Source organism: Pseudophryne corroboree, unplaced genomic scaffold (assembly GCF_028390025.1).
Source record: "Pseudophryne corroboree isolate aPseCor3 unplaced genomic scaffold, aPseCor3.hap2 scaffold_883, whole genome shotgun sequence".
Classification (NCBI taxonomy): domain Eukaryota; kingdom Metazoa; phylum Chordata; class Amphibia; order Anura; family Myobatrachidae; genus Pseudophryne; species Pseudophryne corroboree.
Genome location: NW_026970462.1, coordinates 49,418 through 63,992, shown reverse-complemented (window position 1 = coordinate 63,992; position 14,575 = coordinate 49,418). Strand labels below are relative to the sequence as shown.

The following is a 14,575-nucleotide window of genomic DNA, read 5'->3' as shown; positions in this document are numbered from 1 at the left end:
CCGTCAAGTTAAGGAGATTCAACTGAGGAAGCACAAGGGAACTGCAGGGAGACCACATATTTTCAGATGAACATGAGAGGGCGGAAGGCTGCCTAATACTGAAGCACCCTCAAACATCAAACCATATGCAACAACTAGTACAAGCATTCCTGGGGAAAGGTCTGCAGCAGACGGATTTGCATACGGTGATGTCATCCAAGCAATGGGCATAGTTGGCTGCAACCCTCGTCTGCATATGAAAAGAGAAAATGGTCACGCAGGGCATGGCGGCCTTTGTGGGGTTGCGCTTGGATGACCCCTAGATCGCTTTATACACCCCCATCAGTGTGGGGCTCATGTTGGCCATGCCCAAGCCCCTGAAGCATTCAAGCTGATTTCTTGCAGCAGCTGGACCCAGTAACAGCTCCAGAGTTGCTCTACAAGACAAGTAAAAGGGTGTGAGCCCTGCAGCACCACCTGTAGTTTGCATACACACATATATAGGACAGCATCTCTTATATGCCCCAGGGGCAATAAAATAGTAGCTTTATCTAGGGTATCCGTCCATGCCGCTACAGCACTACACACCCAGGCCGACGCAATTGCCGGTCTGAGTAAGGTACCTGAATGTGTATAAATGGACTTCAGGGTAATCTCCTGTTTGCGGTCAGCAGACTCTTTGAGGGTAGCCGTATCCTGGGACGGGAGGGCTACCTTCTTGGATAAGCGTGTTAATGCTTTGTCCACCCAAGGGGAGGATTCCCATCGTAACCTATCCGTTGATGGGAAAGGGGAATCCTTTTGGAAATCTGCAGGAGATTCCCAAGCTTTTTCACATAACTCGTTCAGCTCGTGTGAGGGGGGAAAGGTTACCTCAGGCTTCTTTCCCTTGTACATATGTACCCTCTTGTCAGGGATAGGGGGCTCCTCTGTGATGTGCAAAACATCTTTTATTGCCATAATCATATATCAAATGTATTTTGCCAATTTTGGCTGTAACTTTGCATCATCGTAATCGACACTGGAGTCAGAATCCGTGTCGGTATCTGTGTCAACAATCTGGATAGTGGGCGCTTATGAGACCCTGACAGTCCCTGCGACATAGGATTAGGCATTGGTTGAGACCCTGACTGTCCCAAAGCTTCTGCCTTGTCTAATCTTTTGTGCAATGAGTTTACACTAGCATTTTAAACATTCCACATATCCATCCAATCAGGTGTCGGCGGAGACACCACGTTCATTTGCTCCCGCTCCTCTCTAATATAGCCTTCTTCCTCAGACATGTCGACACACGTGTACCGACACACTACACACACAGGGAATGCTTTTTCTGAAGACAGTTTCCCCACAAGGCCCTTTGGAGAGACAGAGAGAGAGTATGCCAGCAGACAGCAAACTAGGCTGGAGAGAGACCTAAGACAAAGAAATCTGAATTATATGAAAGCCGACCAGTGGAAACACAAATTATGCAGCCAAGTTTCCCACATTTGGGGAAATCACAGGGGCAGCACACCCAGAGTGCAATGGGTGAGTCTTGCCCTGGGAGAAGCACCTTCATGATCATAGTATCTCACCTGGCAGGTAAGTAGGAGTTGGGCTAGAGCTGGGGAGGGTCGCTGCTCGGGCACCCCCCTGTCAAATGAAGGAGATCCAACTGAGGCAGCACAAGGGAACTCTCGAAAGAAGAACAAGGCTAGAGGAAGATCTGAGACAAAGAAATCTGACTTTTACCAGAGCTGACCAGAGGAAAGCACAAACACAGTCCCCCACTACCACAAATAATGCAGTCGAGTTTCCCACATTTGGGGAAATCACAGGGGTTAGCATACTCAGAATGCAATGAATGAACCTCACCCTGGGAGAACAATCTTCATGACCATGGTATCTCCTATGCAAAATAAGTATGATTTGGGATAGAGCTGGGGAGGGCCGCTGCTCAGGCACATCTCTGTCAAGTAAAGGAGATTCAACTGAGGCAGCACAAGGGAACTCTCATCTGGGGACAACAACTGCAGGGAGAACACATATTTTCAGATGAACATGGGAGGGCAGAAGGCTGCCTAATACTGAAGCACCCCCAAACAACAAACCAAATGCAACAACTAGTACAAGCATTCCTGGGGGAAGGCCTGCAGCAGATGGATTTGCATACGGTGATGTCATCCAAGCAGTGGGTCAAAGTTGGCTTCAACCCTCATCTGCATATGAAAAGAGAAAAGGGGCGTGCAGGGCATGGCGGCCTTTTGCGGCGCTTGGATGACCCCTAGTTCGCATTAAACACCTCCACCCTCCTTCGGTGTGGGGCTCATGTTGGCTATGCCCCAGCCCCTGAAGCATTCAAGCTGATTTCTTGCAGCAGCTGGGCACTGTAACAGCTCCAGAGCTGCTCTGTAAGGCAAGTAAAAGGGTGTGGGCACTGCAGCACTACCTGTAGTTCGCATTGTGCGTTGGAAGGCACAAAGTAAGCAGACAGGAGGAGAAGTCAGGATAGTGCACAAGGGTATAGAAGGGAGGGGCTCAAAAAAAAAAGAAGTGGAAACAGACAGCAAACTAGGCTGGAGAGAGACCTGAGACAAAGAGATCTGAATTATATGAAAGCAGACCAGTGGAAACACAAATTATGCAGTCAAGTGTCCCACATTTGGGGAAATCGCAGGAGCAGCACACCCAGAGTGCAATGGGTGAGCCTTGCCCTGGGAGAAGCACCTTCCTGATCATAGTATCTCACTTGGCACGTAAGTAGGAGTTGGGCTAGAGCTGGGGAGGGTCGCTGCTCGGGCACCCCCCTGTCAAGTGAAGGAGATCCAACTGAGGCAGCACAAGGGAACTCTCAAAAGAAGAACAAGGCTAGAGGAAGATCTGAGACAAAGAAATCTGACCTGTTTTTCCCAAGAGGAAACTATATTAGGAATGCAGACATATGATGGTGGCCCTGTTGGCACCACCGATAACTGACTGGGTAAATGTTTCAGTAATATCAGAGTAAGGTTGGATAAATCTGTGTCCCAGACACAGACGTAGAGAATAGATGTGATATTCATGGCTATGTTTCTTTTCCCTCAGGCCCCGCTGGGTCGCAAAAATGTTATTTTGCCCAGTTACTACACACTGATACTGACACGGATACTGATACTTATGTCGACCATAAGTTTCCTGATTAGATCCAATATTGGCAAGGAGCATTCAGTACATGATTGTGGATATTATGGACATATTAAAATCACTGAAGACCCTGCTGTTCCTGACAAAGGGGTCTATATGTATGTATATATAGATATATAATGAAAGCTGATGTAACGTTCCTCCATCTCTGTTTGAGAAAGTCTGGGCCAGCTCGACAAAATGGTTTCAAATCCCCAAAAGGATTCTGGTTGTTTATTCATTTCCCGCCGCGGACAGAATACAAATACATGTGCATGGGTGAGTAGTAGTATTCAAGAATTGGTCGAATACCTTGTCATCCGATATAGATACCCTGGAGAGATGGGATACTCCTTACGTTGTATCATATCAAGGACACTGCAGCATACTTACGTGAGACTGCAAGGGATATAGGACTCTTGAGTTCACGGGCCAATTTCATGGCAGTGTCGGATAGGAGGGCATTGTGGATTCACCAAGAGAATGCTGATGCTGACTCCAAGAAGAAAGGGAGTCTCTTCCCTATGAAGGTGAAGCCTTGTTTGGTGATATCTAATTAGCACACAGGTAAGGAATTAAGAAAATCTTTATTTAAGGGTGAAGATGTTTCTCACAAAATCGTTGCCCCAATGCATCGTTGAAATTCAAGCTGGAAAGATGATTTTAATATATCACTTGTACATTTTGTATTGCTCTTCTGGTGACAATGTAGTTTGTTTTTGTCAATTACCATTTTAATAATAGGGTAAAGAAAATTAAGTGGATTTTTGAAAGAAAACAATACTGTCAATATACTATTAAAACAAATTAAAATGGTAAAAGTTATTGTACTTTAAGTAAAAATAAAAGAGACAAAATATCAATCCCAGTTTTGGATTACTTTAATTAACAAAAAAAAATGCATATAGCAGAGGATAGTTTCAATCTGCCTACCTCTGGGTTATGGGCCCAGCATGCTTCCATTGCTGTACTCTGCTGCACATGTAAGTGCAAGAGATCCTGAAGCACTCACTCATCATGGGAAAGTACCAATGTGTTTCTTCGTTGGTTGATAGAAGAAACATCTTACAAAAACTCTCCAGATTATTGACTTTTTTAAGTTTTTCTAGGAAACGTTTTAGATGAATGCTTATTAGCATTTGTCAGTATGTACTTTTGCAAAGTGTCTCTGTGGCGCAATCAGTTAGTATGTACGGCTATTAACCAAAAGGTTAGTGGTTCAATCCCACCCAGGGACGTAATTGACCTTGTTATCAGATTTTTGTGATCTTTAAGTAGACAAGTCAAATTTCATACCCCCTGTTATTGTGTAGGGTACCTGGCCTTCTCTGATGTAATCAGAGTTAGATTTGATTCAGTGATTTTATAAAAAAAGCTAGGAAGCACAATTTAGCAGTGGGTAGCAGAGAAAAAAAATATGCTGGCAGAAAAATCCAATTGAGTGATTAAACAGCTCTTTATTTTCTGGCTTTATTTTTATGCTAACAAATTTGTTCTCTGAAAAGTGTCCACAAAGCCAAGTCTCTGATTAACACCTTTGTAAGGATGGTTTTTCACCTATTACTAAATTAAACTTGCTTCATTGGAAAGGCAGCAAGATGCATCCTCATTTCAATGTCTACTGAAATAATACAGGTTGACACCAGGAAACATTAACGCCACTGCATCCTTGCTGCTTTCTCATGTGGAAGTCTGTTTAATGTGAAAACAAGGTGATATCTAATTAGCACACAGGTAAGGAATTAAGAAAATCTTTATTTAAGGGTGAAGATGTTTCTCACAAAATCGTTGCCCCAATGCATCATTGAAATTCAAGCTGGAAAGATGATTTTAATATATCACTTGTACATTTTGTATTGCTCTTCTGGTGACAATGTAGTTTGTTTTTGTCAATTACCATTTTAATAATAGTGTAAAGAAAATTAAGTGGATTTTTGAAAGAAAACAATACTGTCAATATACTATTAAAACAAATTAAAATGGTAAAAGTTATTGTACTTTAAGTAAAAATAAAAGAGCCAAAATATCAATCCCAGTTTTGGATTACTTTAATTAACAAACAAAAAAATGCATATAGCAGAGGATAGTTTCAATCTGCCTACCTCTGGGTTATGGGCCCAGCATGCTTCCATTGCTGTACTCTGCTGCACATGTAAGTGCAAGAGATCCTGAAGCACTCACTCATCATGGGAAAGTACCAATGTGTTTCTTCGTTGGTTGATAGAAGAAACATCTTACAAAAACTCTCCAGATTATTGACTTTATTAAGTTTTTCTAGGAAACGTTTTAGATGAATGCTTATTAGCCTTTGTCAGTATGTACTTTTGCAAAGTGTCTCTGTGGCACAATCAGTTAGTGTGTACGGCTTTTAACCAAAAGGTTGGTGGTTCAATCCCACCCAGGGACGTAATTGACCTTGTCATCAGATTTTGGTGATATTTAAGTAGACAAGTCAAAATTTCAAACCCCCTCTTATTGTGTAGGGTACCTGGCCTTCTCTGATGTAATCAGAGTTAGATTTGATTCAGTGATTTTATAAAAACATCTAGGAAGCACAATTTAGCAGTGGGTTGCAGAGAAAAAGAAATATGCTTGCAAAAAAATCAAATTGCTTGATTTAACAGCTCTTAATTTTCTTGCTTAATTTTTATGCTAACAAATTTGTTCTCTGAAAAGTGTCCACAAAGCCAAGTCTCTGATTAACACCTTTGTAGGGATGGTTTTTCACCTATTACTAAATTAAACTTGCTTCATTGGAAAGGCAGCAAGATGCATCCTCATTTCAATGTCTACTGAAATAATACAGGTTGACACCAGGAAACATTAACGCCACTGCATCCTTGCTGCTTTCTCATGTGGAAGTCTGTTTAATGTGAAAACAAGGTGATATCTAATTAGCACACAGGTAAGGAATTACGAAAATCTTTATTTAAGGGTGAAGATGTTTCTCACAAAATTGTTGCCCCAATGCATCATTGAAATTCAAGCTGGAAAGATGATTTTAATATATCACTTGTACATTTTGTATTGCTCTTCTGGTGACAATGTAGTTTTTTTTGTCAATTACCATTTTAATAACAGGGTAAAGAAAATTAAGTGGATTTTTGAAAGAAAACTATACTGTCAATATACTATTAAAACAAATTAAAATGGTAAAAGTTATTGTACTTTAAGTAAAAATAAAAGAGCAAAAATATCAATCCCAGTTTTGATTACTTAAATTAACAAAAAAAATGCATATAGCAAAGGATAGTTTCAATCTGCCTACCTCTGGGTTATGGGTCCAGCATGCTTCCATTGCAGTACTCTGCTGCACATGTAAGTGCAAGAGATCCTGAAGCACTCACTCATCATGGGAAAGTACCAATGTGTTTATTCGTTGGTTGATGGAAGAAACATCTTACAAAAACTCTCCAGATTATTGATTTTTTTATGTTTTTCTAGGAAACGTTCTAGATGTATGCTTATTAACCTTTGTCAGTATGCACTTTTTGCAAAGTGTCTCTGTGGCGCAATCGGTTAGTGTGTTCGGCTATTAACCGAAAGGTTGGTGGTTCAATCCCACCTAGGGACGTAATTAAACTTGTGATCAGATTTTGGTGATATTTAAGTAGACAAGTCAAAATTTCAAACCCCCTCTTATGGTGTAGGGTACATGGCCTTCTCTGATGTAATCAGAGTTAGATTTGATTCAGTGATTTTATAAAAAAACAGCTAGGAAGCACAATTTAGCAGTGGGTTGCAGAGAAAAAAAATATGCTGGCAGAAAAATCCAATCGAGTGATTAAACAGCTCTTCATTTTCTGGCTTTATTTTTATGCTAACAAATTTGTTCTCTGAAAAGTGTCCACAAAGCCAAGTCTCTGATTAACACCTTTGTAAGGATGGTTTTTCACCTATTACTAAATTAAACTTGCTTAATTGGAAAGGCAGCAAGATGCATCCTCATTTCAATGTCTACTGAAATAATACAAGTTGACACCAGGAAACATTAACGCCACTGCATCCTTGCTGCTTTCTCATGTGGAAGTCTGTTTAATATGAAAACAAGGTGATATCTAATTAGCACACAGGTAAGGAATTAAGAAAATCTTTATTTAAGGGTGAAGATGTTTCTCACAAAATCGTTGCCCCAATGCATCATTGAAATTCAAGCTGGAAATATGATTTTAATATATCACTTGTACATTTTGTATTGCTCTTCTGGTGACAATGTAGTTTGTTTTTGTCAATTACCATTTTAATAATAGGGTAAAGAAAATGAAGTGGATTTTTGAAAGAAACCAATACTGTCAATATACTATTAAAACAAATTAAAATGGTAAAAGTTGTTGTACTTTAAGTAAAAATAAAAGAGCCAAAATATCAATCCCAGTTTTGGATTTCTTTAATTAACAAAAAAAATGCATATAGCAGAAGATAGTTTCAATCTGCCTACCTCTGGGTTATGGGCCCAGCATGCTTCCATTGCTGTACTCTGCTGCACATGTAAGTGCAAGAGATCCTGAAGCACTCACTCATCATGGGAAAGTACCAATGTGTTTCTTCGTTGGTTGATGGAAGAAACATCTTACAAAAACTCTCCAGATTATTGACTTTTTAAAGTTTTTCTAGGAAACGTTTTAGATGAATGCTTATTAGCCTTTGTCAGTATATACTTTTACAAAGTGTCTCTGTGGCGCAATCAGTTAGTATGTACGGCTATTAACCAAAAGGTTGGTGGTTCAATCCCACCCAGGTACCTAATTGACCTTGTTATCAGATTTTGGTGATCTTTAAGTAGACAAGTCAAAATTTCAAACCCCCTGTTATGGTGTAGGGTACCTGGCCTTCTCTGATGTAATCAGAGTTAGATTTGATTCAGTGATTTTATAAAAACAGCTAGGAAGCACAATTTAGCAGTGGTTTGCAGAGAAAAAAAATATGCAGGCAGAAAAATCCAATTGAGTGATTAAACAGCTCTTTATTTTCTGGCTTTATTTTTATGCTAACAAATTTGTTCTCTGAAAAGTGTCCACAAAGCCAAGTCTCTGATTAACACCTTTGTAAGGATGGTTTTTCACCTATTACTAAATTAAACTTGCTTCATTGGAAAGGCAGCAAGATGCATCCTCATTTCAATGTCTACTGAAATAATACAGGTTGACACCAGGAAACATTAACGCCACTGCATCCTTGCTGCTTTCTCATGTGGAAGTCTGTTTAATGTGAAAACAAGGTGATATCTAATTAGCACACAGGTAAGGAATTAAGAAAATCTTTATTAAAGGGTGAAGATGTTTCTCACAAAATCGTTGCCCCAATGCATCATTGAAATTCAAGCTGGAAAGATGATTTTAATATATCACTTGTACATTTTGTATTGCTCTTCTGGTGACAATGTAGTTTGTTTTTGTCAATTACCATTTTAATAATAGGGTAAAGAAAATTAAGTGGATTTTTGAAAGAAAACAATACTGTCAATATACTATTAAAACAAATTAAAATGGTAAAAGTTATTGTACTTTAAGTAAAAATAAAAGAGCCAAAATATCAATCCCAGTTTTGGATTACTTTAATTAACAAACAAAAAAATGCATATAGCAGAGGATAGTTTCAATCTGCCTACCTCTGGGTTATAGGCCCAGCATGCTTCCATTGCTGTACTCTGCTGCACATGTAAGTGCAAGAGATCCTGAAGCACTCACTCATCATGGGAAAGTACCAATGTGTTTCTTCGTTGGTTGATAGAAGAAACATCTTACAAAAACTCTCCAGATTATTGACTTTTTTAAGTTTTTCTAGGAATCGTTTTAGATGAATGCTTATTAGCAATTGTCAGTATGGACTTTTGCAAAGTGTCTCTGTGGCGCAATCAGTTAGTGTGTACAGCTATTAACCAAAAGGTTGGTGGTTCAATCCCACCCAGGGACGTAATTGACCTTGTTATCAGATTTTGGTGATCTTTAAGTAGACAAGTCAAATTTCATACCCCCTGTTATGGTGTAGGGTACCTGGCCTTCTCTGATGTAATCAGAGTTAGATTTGATTCAGTGATTTTATAAAAACATCTAGGAAGCACAATTTAGCAGTGGGTTGCAGAGAAAAAGAAATATGCTGGCAAAAAAATCAAATTGCGTGATTAAACAGCTCTTCATTTTCTGGCTTTATTTTTATGCTAACAAATTTGTTCTCTGAAAAGTGTCCACAAAGCCAAGTCTCTGATTAACACCTTTGTAGGGATGGTTTTTCACCTATTACTAAATTAAACTTGCTTCATTGGAAAGGCAGCAAGATGTATCCTCATTTCAATGTCTACTGAAATAATACAGGTTGACACCAGGAAACATTAACGCCACTGCATCCTTGCTGCTTTCTCATGTGGAAGTCTGTTTAATGTGAAAACAAGGTGATATCTAATTAGCACACAGGTAAGGAATTAAGAAAATCTTTATTTAAGGGTGAAGATGTTTCTCACAAAATTGTTGACCCAATGCATCATTGAAATTCAAGCTGGAAAGATGATTTTAATATATCACTTGTACATTTTGTATTGCTCTTCTGGTGACAATGTAGTTTGTTTTTGTCAATTACCATTTTAATAATAGGGTACAGAAAATGAAGTGGATTTTTGAAAGAAAACAATACTGTCGATATTCTATTAAAACAAATTAAAATGGTAAAAGTTATTGTACTTTAAGTAAAAATAAAAGAGACAAAATATCAATCCCAGTTTTGGATTACTTTAATTAACAAAAAAAAATGCATATAGCAGAGGATAGTTTCAATCTGCCTACCTCTGGGTTATGGGCCCAGCATGCTTCCATTGCAGTACTCTGCTGCACATGTAAGTGCAAGAGATCCTGAAGCACTCACTCATCATGGGAAAGTACCAATGTGTTTCTTCGTTGGTTGATGGAAGAAACATCTTACAAAAACTCTCCAGATTATTGACTTTTTAAAGTTTTTCTAGGAAACGTTTTAGATGAATGCTTATTAGCCTTTGTCAGTATGAACTTTTGCAAAGTGTCTCTGTGGCGCAATCAGTTAGTATGTACGGCTATTAACCATAAGGTTGGTGGTTCAATCCCACCCAGGGACCTAATTGACCTTGTTATCAGATTTTGGTGATCTTTAAGTAGACAAGTCAAAATTTCAAACCCCCTCTTATGGTGTAGGGTACCTGGCCTTCTCTGATGTAATCAGAGTTAGATTTGATTCAGTGATTTTATAAAAACAGCTAGGAAGCACAATTTAGCAGTGGGTTGCAGAGAAAAAAAATATGCTGGCAGAAAAATCCAATTGAGTGATTAAACAGCTCTTCATTTTCTGGCTTTATTTTTATGCTAACAAATTTGTTCTCTGAAAAGTGTCCACAAAGCCAAGTCTCTGATTAACACCTTTGTAAGGATGGTTTTTCACCTATTACTAAATTAAACTTGCTTCATTGGAAAGGCAGCAAGATGCATCCTCATTTCAATGGTAAGTCAACCTTCTTGCCCTATGTTCCCTGTCAACGGATGAAGACGCATCATTATCTACCGCAGTCATTTTGGCCCAATAGATATGCAAGAAGTTTAGATTCCCCTTTCTTTGCAGGTAGAGGAAGGAAAAGGAAGAGGTCTGTAGCCTCTTCAAGATTGCAGGACCAGAGATTGTCCTCTGCTTCTGCCAAATCCACTGCATGACACTGGGGCTTTCTTGCAGGAGCCCACACCAGTGGGGCCACGTCTAAAACTCTTCAGTCAGTTCTGGATTCATTCGGACCTGGACTCGTGGGTTTTACAAATAGTGTCCCAAGGGTACAAACTGGGGTTTCAAGACGTTCCCCCTCACCGATTGTTCAAATTGGCCTTAGTCAGCAGGGAGAAGGTTTTTATTCAAGCCTCTTCGTGGTCCCGAAGCCGGACGGCTCAGTCAGACCAATCTTAAATCTGAAATCCCTCAATTTCTTCCTAAAGAAATTCAATTTCAAGATGGAATTTTCTCAGGGCAGTGAACTCCAGTCCGGAGGACGGAGATTTCATGGTTTTGGTAGACATAAAGGATGCCTACTTACATGTTCCCATTTAGCCACTGCCTCAAGCTACCTAAGGTTTGCAATTCAGGATTGTCATGACCAATTTCAGACATTGCCGTTTGGTCTGTCCACGGCTCCGAGGATTTTCACCAGGGTGATGGTGGAAATTATGGTTCTCCTTCGCAAGCAAGGAGTCACAATTATCCCGTACTTGGATGATCTCCTGATAAAGGCGAGATCCAGGGACCAGTTGGTGCAAAACATTGCACTCTCCCTGACAGTTCTTCAACAACATGGTTGGCTCCTAAACTTGCCAAAATCGCAGTTGGTCCCAATGACGCGGTTGTTGTTTTTGGGAGTCATACTGTTAGGCGCCGGGGTCCGCTTGATGGTCTGCGCGGCCCGGCGCCTAGCAACTAGAGACGCCGTGCACGTACAGCCGCCGGCTCCCTAGCAACGCTAGACGCCGGGTGCGCTGAGCCGCACGGACCCTAGCAACGGGGACGCCACTGGCGGACCGCGTTCCCCGTTGCTAGGCTTTAGGAAATTAAGATATTCACCTGCTCTCTGGCCGTGCAGCAAGGCAGCTGCACGGCATTTATTCTAATCAGCCTTTAGCAGCTGATTGGAGGACTCCTTGTTAAATACACTCCCAGGGCTTCTCACAGACGCCGGTAATAGCTTCCTGCATGCTGCCTTTGTTTGCTGAGAGTCTGTTTCCAGGACTGCTGTATCCGGTCATTCCAGTCCGCAGAAGTCCGGTATTCGGGAGTTGTCATCTCATCCCAAGAGGTCGTTTGGTTCCCTGGAGTCCTGACTGATCACCGTTTTATATCCAGTGGTGTTCGTGAGTTGCGGCTCTGCCGTGTGTTGCGGCTCAGCCGCTTTACCTTTTATATTTTGTGTTTGGAGCATTTGCGGAGGGTTCCGCTTCCACAAGTCCTCTCTGGTACTTGGCGGTGCCGGGTAGGAGAATTGGACAAGTGGATATTTTGGTTGTCCTTTTTCCTGGCGGTTTCTCCGCACATATTATAGTTTTGAGTTTGCTTAGCCCCTGGCCTGGTTGTTTAGTTAGAGGGCCTCTTGTTATCACCCTGTCTCAGGTTTGGTTTCCCTTTGTCTCTCATTAAGACCGGGGGGCATCAAAGTTGGGCAGACATAATCCGCCCTTCAAACGCGGCTGCCAAGGGCTCAAGAAACCATAGTCTCGCAGGGGATTTCTGACAACATGGGTGAGACAACAGAGTTAGGGCGCCAGGGGCTATTTTCCTGTCCTGCTCCCTTCCCCAGCATTCCGTTCCAGTGCTCCAGTCCTTGCCATAAGATCTTCTCTGACCAGAGTGCTGGAATCATAACATTATTACCGGCCATACCAAAACTTAAAATTAAACGGGGTTTAATTTTTTCTCATTCAGTTTTGTGAGAGTTTATCGGCCTCATGAATCCAACAGGTTTAGGGCCAAATCCTGGTCAGCTCTTAGTCAGCCAGATTCAAGAACTTACTCAGATGGTTCAGGATCTTTTTCTTCGGGTGAAGTCGCAGGAAGATCTTTTGCGAGCTTCCCCAAGGGTAGTCCCTGAACCAAAGATGCATTTGCCTGACCGTTTTTCTGGTGATAGAAAAGAGTTTTTTAATTTTAAAGAATCCTGTAAACTTTATTTTCGTTTAAGACCGACTTCCTCGGGTACTGAATCTCAGCGGGTCGGGTTTATTATTTCTTTGCTCCAGGGGGATCCTCAGACCTGGGCATTTGGTTTAAGAGCAGAGGATCCGGCATTGTTGTCAATTGACGCTTTTTTTGAGTCTTTAGGGCTCTTGTATGATGACCCTGATAGAGAGGCGTCCGCTGAAAGTCAGTTGCGCGCTCTCAGACAGGGTAGAAATCCTGCAGAGGTTTATTGTACGGAGTTTCGCCGTTGGTCGAACGACTGTGGCTGGAATGACCCAGCCCTGCGCAGTCAGTTTCGCCTCGGCTTATCAGAGTCTATAAAAGACAGTCTCCTTCAGTACCCCGCTCCTGAGACTCTCGATAAACTCATGGAGCTTTCTATTAAGATTGATCGTCGTCTCAGAGAGCGGAGGGCTGAAAAAGGAGCACCTGTAAGGTCAAGTCCGTGTGTATATTCCATTCCTGAAGACGTAGAGGAGACCATGCAGATGGGTCTCTCCCGGCTGTCTCCTGAAGAAAGAGCCAGAAGGCAAAATTCTGGTCTTTGTCTGTACTGTGGGGGTAAGGGACATTTTGCTCGTAATTGTCCAAACAAGTCGGGAAACGCTTTGACCAGGTGAATTGTGAGGGGGTTCACCTAGGTCTGCAGCTTATCTCCTCGAATAACTCCCTTTTAGTCCCAGTTAAAGTTTCCTTTGGCAGCCTCAGTTCTTTGGTGTCGGCTTTTGTTGACAGTGGAGCTGCAGGAAACTTTATGGATTTAACTTGGGCTAAGGCCTTAGGCATTCCTCAGTTACCTTTGGGTAGGTGTGTCACCATGCATGGCTTAGATGGGAGTCCGCTGTCTAATGGGATTATTTCTCTCCGTACACCCCCTGTACTACTTACAGTAGGAGCTCTACATTCCGAGAAAATCGAGTTCTTTCTTACACATTGCCCAGCAGTTCCAGTTGTTCTGGGTCACCCTTGGCTGGCCTTTCATAATCCCACCATTGATTGGCGGTCGGGGGAGATTTCACATTGGGGTACTTTTTGTGATAAGGAATGTATCACGTTTCCAGTCAGAGTAGCAGCTATCATTCCAGAACTCATTCCGGTGGAATACCAGGAGTTTGCTGATGTTTTCTCCAAAGGCAATGCGGACATTCTGCCTCCCCATCGGCCTTATGATTGTGCTATTGAGTTAATTTCTGGTGCCGCATTGCCAAAGGGAAGATTATATGCATTATCCGGGCCAGAAACTGCGGCTATGAATGATTATGTAAAGGAGAGCCTTGAGAAAGGATTTATTAGACCATCAAAATCTCCTTTAAGTGCAGGCTTCTTCTTTGTGGAGAAAAAGGATGGCTCGCTTAGACCTTGCATTGATTTTAGAGCCCTGAATAAGATCTCAGTTAAAAACACCTATCCTTTGCCGTTGATTTCTGTACTCTTTGATCAGTTACGTTCTGCTGTGATTTTTTCTAAAATTGACCTTAGAGGAGCGTACAACCTCATCCGAATTAAATCTGGAGATGAGTGGAAAACGGCCTTCAGTACTCAGTCGGGTCACTACGAATACCTGGTGATGCCGTTCGGCCTGTCCAATGCTCCGGCAGTTTTTCAAGACCTCATTAACGATGTGCTCCGTGACTTCCTAGGGAAATTCGTGGTCGTTTACTTAGACGACATCCTGATTTTTTCTAAATCAATGGAACAACATGTTACCCAGGTGCGTCTGGTTCTTCAAAATTTATGTGAGAATCATTTATATGCCAAGCTGGAGAAGTGTGAGTTTCATGTCACG

At 41.5% G+C, this 14,575-nt stretch overlaps 4 non-coding genes across 4 annotated transcripts; 1 reads left to right on the top strand and 3 right to left on the bottom strand.

Moving 5' to 3' along the window:
* Positions 1–1,405: 1,405 nt before the first annotated feature.
* On the bottom strand, positions 1,406–1,568 carry LOC135043847 (U1 spliceosomal RNA). The gene has a single exon (XR_010236642.1). It is a non-coding gene; the product is annotated as a U1 spliceosomal RNA (small nuclear RNA).
* Positions 1,569–1,720: 152 nt separating this feature from the next.
* LOC135043814 (U1 spliceosomal RNA) lies at positions 1,721–1,884 on the bottom strand. The gene has a single exon (XR_010236611.1). It is a non-coding gene; the product is annotated as a U1 spliceosomal RNA (small nuclear RNA).
* A 675-nt stretch (positions 1,885–2,559) lies between these two features.
* Positions 2,560–2,722, bottom strand: LOC135043846 (U1 spliceosomal RNA). Its single transcript, XR_010236641.1, has one exon. It is a non-coding gene; the product is annotated as a U1 spliceosomal RNA (small nuclear RNA).
* Positions 2,723–6,620: 3,898 nt separating this feature from the next.
* Positions 6,621–6,694, top strand: TRNAN-AUU (transfer RNA asparagine (anticodon AUU)). Its single transcript has one exon. It is a non-coding gene; the product is annotated as a tRNA-Asn (tRNA).
* The last annotated feature ends 7,881 nt before the right edge of the window (positions 6,695–14,575 follow it).